The sequence below is a fragment of the Lonchura striata genome, chromosome 3 (genome assembly GCF_050655825.1).
Source record: "Lonchura striata isolate lonStrDom1 chromosome 3, ASM5065582v1, whole genome shotgun sequence".
NCBI lineage: Eukaryota > Metazoa > Chordata > Aves > Passeriformes > Estrildidae > Lonchura > Lonchura striata.
Genome location: NC_140705.1, coordinates 48023640 through 48034014, shown reverse-complemented (window position 1 = coordinate 48034014; position 10375 = coordinate 48023640). Strand labels below are relative to the sequence as shown.

The 10375-nt window shown below is 35.6% G+C and overlaps 1 protein-coding gene across 4 annotated transcripts in view; it reads right to left on the bottom strand.

Moving 5' to 3' along the window:
* Positions 1–10375, bottom strand: part of NT5DC1 (5'-nucleotidase domain containing 1) — a 147806-nt gene that overhangs the window by 98227 nt on the left and 39204 nt on the right. The window lies entirely within an intron of this gene.

The following is a 10375-nucleotide window of genomic DNA, read 5'->3' as shown; positions in this document are numbered from 1 at the left end:
GGGTTTGTTTGTTAACTTTGCAATCTAACGAAAATCAGAATCATAAAGCTGTTTGAGTTTTGTTTCAATTTAAAAAGTCCCTGGAATTTAAAATATAGGGTTTTTCGAAGGCAAAAAGTCAGGGCAAAGATATTTCAAATCCATGCATATGTCTGGGAGAGGAAAACTGGCTGTGGTTCCAGAAGCTAATGTTGGCTTGGTCCATTTTGCTGCAGAGGCTCCCATCTTTTCCAGTCTTCCTCCCCAGACTTCTCTCCCTAAAGCCTCTGCCTTTAAATCTTTTGTTCTAGATCCTCACAAATCTAATATTTCCAATCTCTGAGTGCCAATGCTTTGCCTCCAAAAGTTCCACTCTCCTAATGCTCTCTCAAATGCTCTTGCTTTTCCCACTCTACATCCAGTTACTTTCCAATCCTTTGGAAGAGACCAGATTCTACTAGACTAGACTAGTTCAGCTGGAAGGGAAGTTACAATGATCATCTAGTCCGCTGTTTTGTCACTTCAGATCTGAACCAAAGTTAAAGCATGTTATTAAGGGCATTGTCCATATGCCTCTTAAAAACTGATAGGTTTGGTACACCGACCATCTTTCTAGGAAACTCATTCCAGACTTGACTAACTTATTAAAATATGTCCTAATGTTAAGTCTGCATCTCCCCTAAGGTGTCACCATCAAATTCTCTCCCACAGAAGCTTGTGACATCCAAGTTACCACCCAAAATTATTATTTTCCTGATCCACTTCTTCCAACTCCACACTGCACCTGAAATCTACACACACCAAACCCCACCTTTCACCAAACTTGTCTTGCAGGCCATAACACTGGAATTACTCAATATTGCTCAATGTGTTCAATAACTTTTGTGTTTTCTCTTCTGTATAACAAAATAAAATTACCAAAGAGACTTCTAGAAAGTGATTAACTCTTCTGAAGTTATGCATGTTCCTAAACTTAGTTAGGCTGACTCAGGGCTCAAGAATGAGTATTAGGATTTGTGCTTCAGAAAAGCCAATAAATAGTATTTTTTACAGACATTTACAGTCATATTTATACTAGGTCTGTAACTGCTCACAACTCCTTTGAGGAGGTCTGTACAATCAGGTCATTCCACATCCTAGCACATTTTTAGAAACTCATCAATTATGAAGTAGAGAACCCAAGAGGTCTGCTGCAGGTAATCATCACCTGCAAAGATCTGCACACTGACCATGAGCCCTACCCCCACACTTATCCTCACGGACCATACCAACAGGAGCAGTACTAAAATCAATGAAAGCTGGACAGCACCTCAAAGGTAATGTCCTTCCTTTATGCCTAATTTGGTTTTGTCTTCACATAGCATTAAGAATTTAAATACTTGCTTTTAAACACATTTTTGCATATAAAGCAGGCAAACATATTTTAAATGTTATATAAAAAATTAGTGCAGAAGACCTAAGCAGTTTATACAAAGAAAAGACCTTCCTTTTAAAACAGATGTACCAAGAATCCCTAAAAATCCAAGGTTCAAGCATTTGTGGTCTGTAAAAGAGATTAGCATGGCTTACCACGAACATTGATAATTCTGCTGCTTAAAAGCAGCTTGGAAGAAGAAATTTTGATTGTTGTGCCTTAAATTACTTTGTGGCAAAAATCACAGGAGAATATCCTTAATAATATAAGATAGAGTGAGAGAGGAATGTACTAGACAATATTGTTTCACTCAAACACAGTGCTGATTGAGCATTATTTTCCCATAATAGACAGTAACTGAATACAATTTTTAAAGATGCAACATATCTTCCATTGGTAGTCTAAAGGAACTCCAAAGTGTATGACGGCATTAAAGAGTCAGAACTTTAGATTTTCATTTATATTTCTATTCTGCCAGGACCTAACTCATTTACAGTGCACCACACCTTTGAGCTATGCTCTCAAAGTCTTCTAATATATTTGATGGAAAGGACTGACACAATAAAACTAACCTTATATGGAGGTATGTTTACAAATCACCAAATTAACATCACTCTATCAAATATTGTTTGGCTTTGGACATCTTTTTTACATAACAACATTTTTCACTTGCTGTCTGGTGTCCCTGCATTTTTATTTTATAGCCTCTCTTCAAACTTGGTGACTTTCTGCAAGTATATGGGAAATTGCAGATCTCCAGCCTTTTCCTTGTTACACCAAGGAAAGAAACAAAGCACAGTGGTAATGCTGGGGAAGCCAGAAAACATCTAGACTCCAAGAATGTCTGCCTTTTGCAAAAACAACCTTTAAACCTGTACTATGTTATACATTAGGACATATCTTTTAAGACTCAGTCTATAAAATTAGATAATAATTCTGGGGAGGTAGTAATTCACAAGTACTACTGGTCACAGTTTCCTGCCCCACCATCAAAGGATATATGGATTCCTTGAATAATTGAGGTTGTCACCCCCTTAATGTAGCAAAATAGGTGAAAGAAAGAAAGACTCTACACAGTGGATTCTTTTAACAACAGAATAGGCCAGGGAGAGCAAAATTGCAAGCCATGAACTATCCTTAGGCAGTCAGAATCAAAATGAGCATAAAGTGATTAATTTTAGATGCTAGCCTGGTGTTTATTAGGAAGTGCAGCAGGCAGTGCTTGAAGTCAATATGCTTGAGGCACTGCCTTGAGTAGCATTGTCTGGTTATTTTTAGGATGGCGACACAGATGGGTGGCATTAAGGATTTTATAATCCACTGTTAGGCCACTCTACAGATGGCAGTCTATGTGCAAATGTAATACACAGCAATTGGTAGGTGCTCTTAACTTGGGTCTGGATGAATAGAGATTGACAGCTTATGCTATTGCCAAAATGGGCAGTCAGTAAGAGTAGACCGCATTTCATGGAACAGAAGAAAGCAATAAGCCATTAGGTCAAGGTTTTTTAAATATAATCTATGAAACTGAAATAAGACTATTACATCCTTGTTAGTGTATTAACACTTCAGTTACCCAAGTATCACCCAAGTATTACCTAAGATTCTTTTCAAAAAGCTGCAAAGGAAAAGACACAATACTGAAGCTAATTAAGCTGTTTTGCTCTTCTGGTAGAAGTAGTGTCCCAAAGTTCAAAATCAAAGACATGAAAAATGCTTGACTTCTTCCTACAACACACATATCTATCTCTCCATTCCAGTAAGAAACAGTTTGAAATTAACTAGCCTTTATAAATCTGAACTAGACCAGTTCGATTTCAAGCAGAACATCACATTTTAACTTGTCTCAAACTACTAAGTAATCCAAAGTTTTCAAATATCTAGCATGCACTGATATAATCAGCCTTTTAAAGTCATAGAAGATTAATTGCAACACAGCTCATTTTTAGGATTTCAGATTACCTTTAACCACATGAGGCAACAAACATCTCTGTTTCATACACAAGGTGCAGGTATTAAAAAAAAAAAATTGTGCTCATTACTAGAGACAAAGACCTGAATAAAAAATACGGACTTCGGAGCATTCAGAGTGATTTATGGGCCTGCTCCACCTCTGCTCACTCTTTCAAACTAATGCTGATGGAACATCCCTATAATGATCTTTCAATTTTCTAGAATGGAAGAAAACAAAGTCACAGAAAAGGTTTGATTAGTTTTAGCTATCTTAGGTAAAGCAGATGCCAGAAGAACTTGGCAACTGCACAAATGGTGGAAGGAAATAAGGAGAGCACAGGAGGAGGACAAAACGACAGAGGTAGGGCAGAAGACTGACCTCTTGGTGGCAAACAGCCAAGTAAGCTCAACTGTGAAACTCTGGCTTTGCCCATAAAGATAATTACTCTCATAATTCCACATTTACCATGTGTGCATAGACTAGTGAGTTCATATACACACCTTGCTGTTTTGATGCAAGATAATTCATTACATGGTGTATTGCTGACTTAAAGCAAAGAAATAGGGGGATGACAATCAGCGCTGTGATTTGGGCTTTATCCACATGTGGCTTATCCTTCTGCCCCCAAATTAGTTTGAATTAACTGACTACAGCAGCACATATTACACATAAAACATTAACCTGAAGCACCTGCCATTGGAAACATACATAAACCATTCCAATAATCCTAACACTTTGTGAGGGGGAAAAAATTTAGGGTTACTGAGTAAGAAAGAAGTACATTTTTGCAGAAATGTAGGGGATACCATGTAGGAGGTATAAAAACATGAACTTGATAAAAATTCTGTGTAACATCTGGAAAATTATTTAAAGCCATTGCTTAGAAGTAAGAGACAGATGTCAAAATTAGAAGAAAGTTCTTCTCTTGGCACTTTAGATGTTAAGGCTAACTTTTGCAGAAATATCTTTAGTGTAACAGATTTCTTAGGTTTATTCCAGTCATTTCTTAGGCCAAACAATATCTTGAAAGTTATTAAATTAGGAATCAGCATTACATTACAAAGAAAAAGGGATGGAATACTTATAAAATATGGAAAGTAACTAGAAAATGCTGCATATGCTAAAGATATTATCTCCTTTGGCTTCTGTTCTTTTCTTATTAAACAACTTTTTTTGTGAAACAAATTACACTACTACAATTTCAACTATGAGCCCCCTTTTCCTAGGAGCTAGGCTAGTACTGCTCACAAGAATAGTCATTGGGAAAAAAAGGGCAAAAATCTGGTATTCTAGTATGCAAGGGGTAAATCTTCTATTTGCAGTCTCTCTTGTCCCATGTAGATGACCCTTTCTGTGCTAGACTGAACACTTAGATATGAAATTGTAGGCTGAGTTATTACATAATGCTGTATTTGAGGGAATTGCTCAGAGAAACCTTTGGTTTTAAATAGAAATATTAGAATACTTTTAGCACTCAGGTATGCATTATTTTTACTTTTTACAAACACCTTTTCCTTTAAGAGAGGAGTCTGGAAGCAGGAAGATAAACCCTGTTGCTTGTCCCTTGTGCTGACCTAGCATGAACACATCTCTGTTAATTTCTTTTACTATAAGGAGAAAGAATAATGCAAAGGAATATAAGGAATAGTTTTTATGTTGAATATGAATATATGAATGCTACTGGACAGTGCTGAAGGTGTCAGCACTGATATGGTGGCTGGGGTGTGCTGCCATAAGCAAAACCTCTTTTCAAGCATGGAGATCTTGGTTCACTACACACCTTTATCCAGCTGAAATAAGGACAGTAACTTGAACATAAGGTGTTCAAAAGGTCACACAGAGAAACTGTACTGTTAGGCTGAATCAACTTAAAACAAAATTTCATATCAGCTATTATCTCTCACAAACACATTGCTCTTCCAATTCTAGAAAAGAGTTAATGCTTCTGCTTTCATCAAAATATAATGTCTGTTGTCTTTTGCACACAGCCTTTGACAATTAAAATCAATGGAAAGTAGGGGCAAACTTCTCATATTTGTAACAACAGCATAAAAGTGCTCAACACACAATTCCAACAAGGTGCTATTTTCATTCTGTGTAGACAAATTGATTGCAAAGGATATGCCTGGTTTCCATTTTTCAATTAAACAGGCATGAACAGACAATGCAATAATTACATATGCAATTATGCAATACCATATAGAAATATCCTTACACATGGAAAATGAGAAAAACAAATACAGATTTTTTTAAAAAAGGCTGTAATGCACTACGTTGCTGATAATAAAAATTATAATCTGGACAAACTTAGGGGAACCAGAAGGAAAAGAGACTAACAAAAGATGAGATATGTCACATAACAGTGACAAAGATGGACAAAATATTAAATAGTGCAACTGTTTTACTTGGTTTTTGATACAATGCCTTGTTTCTTTTTATGAGATGCCTTGTGAAAACCTTTTTCTCTATTTCATCACATAATTTTTTAACTTTTAGGTTAAAACTCAACATAAGATGATAAAGATACCAACTTATGCATTAAGATTACAAATTAAAAGCTATTTGCAAATCAGCTGAGCTGCAATTATTTATGGAGTCAATTTTTGGGCAAACAAAGGAAAACAACTGCATTCCAGCCACAGAGAAGCCAGGCTAAATTTGAACTACTATTAATAATGTCAACATTTTCTCCATTCAAAGCATTAATTTTAATTTTACATTTTTTCAAACTACTAAATAAACAAAATAGATCTCTAGATAGGACAAGAAGATAATGATTTAAGTCTACAAATAATTGACATCTGACAATGTTATAATGCATTCTCAGGTAGAAAGAAGTACACTTTCTCTACTACCACAGAAAGCAGTTACATATTTTAACATTTCAAATAGTTCAAATAAATAAGTAGTATTGTTCCTCCTTGGCCACTTTCAAATGTTTTAACAGACCTTTCTACTAACTTGGCACTGTCTGCCTCTCATACCACATCTGCCTCAAGGTCCTCCATCCAAAGTAAATACCTAGGAAAAGCTAGTTTGGAAAGAGAAATTTACTAGTTGACCAGAAGTTGGAATGACTAAATCAGTGATGGGAAAATATTTTTTAGTTGTCTGTCACCTTTTCCAGGTTGAAGGTTGCCCTCCTGTCCCTTTCTCACTATTAATACACATACACACATACATATGTGCAATTTTTAATTTATTTTTGGTAAAAGAAAATGAAGAACATATGAAATATACAGTCTTTTAAAGTACTATTTGGGAAATAAAAGATTTCCAGGAAAAAAAAAAATTAAATATTTTCCAACAAAAGTATTTTGGCATAAAAAGTAATTTTTAAAAAGAATCCCAAATTTTATAACATTATTTAGATTACTTTCCATTTGTGGGGGACAGGGGGAATTTAGTTACAGAGAAATATAATGATATTTTTCAACAGTTCACTTCATCAACCTTATCAATTTTATCTTCCTCTACATAAAAGCAACCAAATCTTGCATATAACTGTTCCTGTTGCTCTTTCAAGGTCCAACAGTTCATTTATCATATTGCATTAGCAATATGTAAACTACTATTTTAGATTTCCTTTAGCCTAATTTGGTCGATTTAACTAATCCATGACAGGGTAAAAAACTATGCATAGATGAATTGGAAATCAATAGATTGAACTATGTACTTTGTTGTAGCAGCACTAGACAATTTGGACACTTTTTTTTTTTTTTTTTCCCCTTTTCCCTTTTTTTATCAATACCGACTTCAGGCAATTCCACTGAATTAAGTCAGGCTAGTGTAAAGCACCAAGTTCTAGTCAATGCCACAAGCATCAAAGCTGTGACTGTTCTCAAAAAAGGCACTCATAGAATTTTCTGATCCTCCACATTTTTTGATGCATAATTACACTTATTTATCTAAATGCAATAGCTGGAAAAAGTTAGAAAGTCTTCCAGAACCATTTGCTTGGATTTATTTTTTTAAAGGAATTCTCATCAAATTCACTTTTAAGTCCCAAAATTTGTCTTCTAAAATATTTCTGGTAGATGCCACTACTTCTCCTAACCCATGTTTGGAGGTTCCTCCTGCCATAAAATAATGCTTCTATCAGTAGATAACCAAACATTTTTCAAAGATAAGTGAAACTGTCTTCTGTGACTCTTGATCTTCTTTATGGAGGGGAAAAAAGCACCATCACACTAACCAAAAAGTTAATCTTTTTTTGAATCATGTGAGCAGTCTGTGCAATTCTATGGGGCTGTTTGTGTGCTGTGAGCAGCACCTGCTCAGCTGAATCAGTAATTAAAAGCATGAGTCAGCTTTTGAGCTAAAGAAGGTGGCTCTTACACTATTATCTGCACTAACCTTTTTAGGAGATAAAGACTAATGCTACCTAATGTCACTTACACAAATATTTAGCTTTTCACATTGTCTGTTGTTTAAAGCAGGTCTTTTAATACACCTACATTTCCAGAATACTAATACAAATTACATCTGTTGAAAGTAATGAAAGACAACAGCTCTGGAGCTCTCTGTGGGAATGAAGCTGTGTAGTCTTTTCTGTTGTTGGCAAGTTTTTGTTCTCTTTCTTCTTTTCTGTAAGTTTATGTGAATCAGAGATTATGGATATGGTAATTTCATATGTTACCTTGAGATACAAGGTTAAGGTAAAATCTCTCTTGATACAACAGAAGCATTTATGCTCTGTATAGAAGGGGATCTTTAACACTGAAGTACTTGTCGTCTCTTCAGGTACTGTTTGTAAAAACAGCAGTTGCTCTGATTTCCCAGAAAAAAAGTATTTAATATATGTTTAACTACAACAGATGTTCTCTGCTAAAAGGAAAATAACTGATTTTCCAATGGGTGTGGAAAGATTTATCTTTCACTTTCTTTAAAATCACTCAATCACCAAGTGAAGTTCTAGGAACACACTGTAACAGACACCAAAGTTGTTCTCTCCAGATCCACTGCTTCACAGAGTACTCCATAATTGGTTATGCATATTTGTTACAAACCTGACTATTTGCCACATACCAACTGCTATATTTTGCAGTTCAGAAGGAAGTTCTGTTCAAAATCATAAGCACACACAATAGGATTTCCAGCCTCCTCACTCATCCAGCTCCAAAGCCACTTTCCCTATAGCATCCAACAGAGAACTGCTGCATGGAAAAGGCTCCTGCCAAATCCTAGTTTTGTGTGCCCTGGCATTTTGATGGAAATAATTTGGTGTTAAAAAAAAAAATTCTTTTCCTTTTCCAGCCATGTTCTTTTTCCACTCTTCTTGTATTTTGCAACAGTACAACTATTTCTTTTTGCTGTAATTTGATAACTTATTTTTAGGTGACCAGAACTGGCAGTTCTACACAATCTCTTGGACACAGATATTGTGTCTATCTATGGCATCTATGCAGGCAGGTGCAACCAGACTCTGCTTATACCCTGGTCTGGCACACACAAAGCTGCATTAGCATGGATGTCCCCTTCCTAAAACATGTATTGTGCTGCACCACTCTAGATGGTCACACAGCTTCCAGGAAAGGCCTGTTTCACGTCCACTTGGCTTCTGTAGGATTGCAAGTCTGGTGCCAGCTGTATAAACATGTTCAATGTGCTCAGAAGTTCAAACAGAAGAAAGCAGAATGTGCTTTGTGTAGCTGGCCAGAGGTGTAAAATATGCTGAGGAGCACCTTTATGTAAAGCTGCAGCTTCTAGAGAAAATGCAAGCTCTCAAGAACCAAATGCAAGTACAACAAATCTTCATGGGGTCAGGTAGACTAGCAATGGAAGATGTAATGCAGGACTTGTGAAGAGTTAAATAATGACAGTCAGAGGAAAAGTACAACCTGCTACCACGGACACAAATAGAAATTGGCATCTCAAATTTACTTGTACCTTTGGCAAGTCACAGAAAGGGTTTTATACCCACTCTTCTGGTCAACAAAAAAGGAGCTGCTTTGGTGTCTCTCAGTAGGACATGCCAGATGCAAGTTCAGTCATGCATCTGTCAACAGAAACATTCTGAAGGGCTTCACGTAGGTCATGTAGGCTTTGGGTCTGCCAGATTGCCTTTGTTGATTCATATTTGCAGCCACAGACTTATTTCTACTTTAGCCTTTCCTGTTTAAAGTCATTTTCTGGCTTGAAAGATACACTTCAGACTAATTTAGCAGACAGAAAACCTTTGACAAAAGTAGGATTTTTGTCAATATGGACAAAGTTAGGATCCAACAGACTCTACTTACAGATTCAGGGGACCAGTCCAGACATGTGCTCTGGTGAACAGTACAGTCTGTCATTCTGCTCCCCATCATTTCCAAAGGAGATGAATGCTGTTCTGATGCATAACATACAAGTTAATTGAGCTCTATATATAAAAGCATCAATTAATATTTCTCAAAATATCATTACAGTGCTTAAAACTTCTTTGGAAAATAGGAAATTAATGACACTTGCAAAAGTAAAGATTTTTCATTCAACTAAGGGTAAAGTCTTAGAGAACAGTTCAAGTAATGTTCCTCCTCTGATAAGGAAATAATACTTCTCTTTCAGAGAAATTTGAAGACAAAGATATTAGATAGAAATTTTACAAAGCTTTCTATAGCTTACCTAATTCTGACAGATATCTCGTGGATGTCAATTAGTCTAAAAGTTGAATTTTTAAGTCAGGAATTAGTTACAATCAGAGATTAGGAAAAAAATGGTTACAGATTTCCTATGCAATTTCATATTTTTATCTAGATTAATTTTTACATTGCTTTTCAAAAACTAATTATTATTTGGTAATGAAAATGTACGATTTTTATGTATGGCCTGAAAGTTGTGTTGGAATTGAATTCTGAAAATTAGGTGATACTTAATAATTTTTCATCTCCATATATACAGAGATGTCTTATTGAAAAAACATATTTTTAAACTTTATCTGTTTAAGTCTGTTATCCAGTCAGTGTGCATATAATACAGTTTATGCATATATATGCATGAATTTTTTTCATAGGAATATATGTGCTGTATCCCAAAGACAGAATATCTAA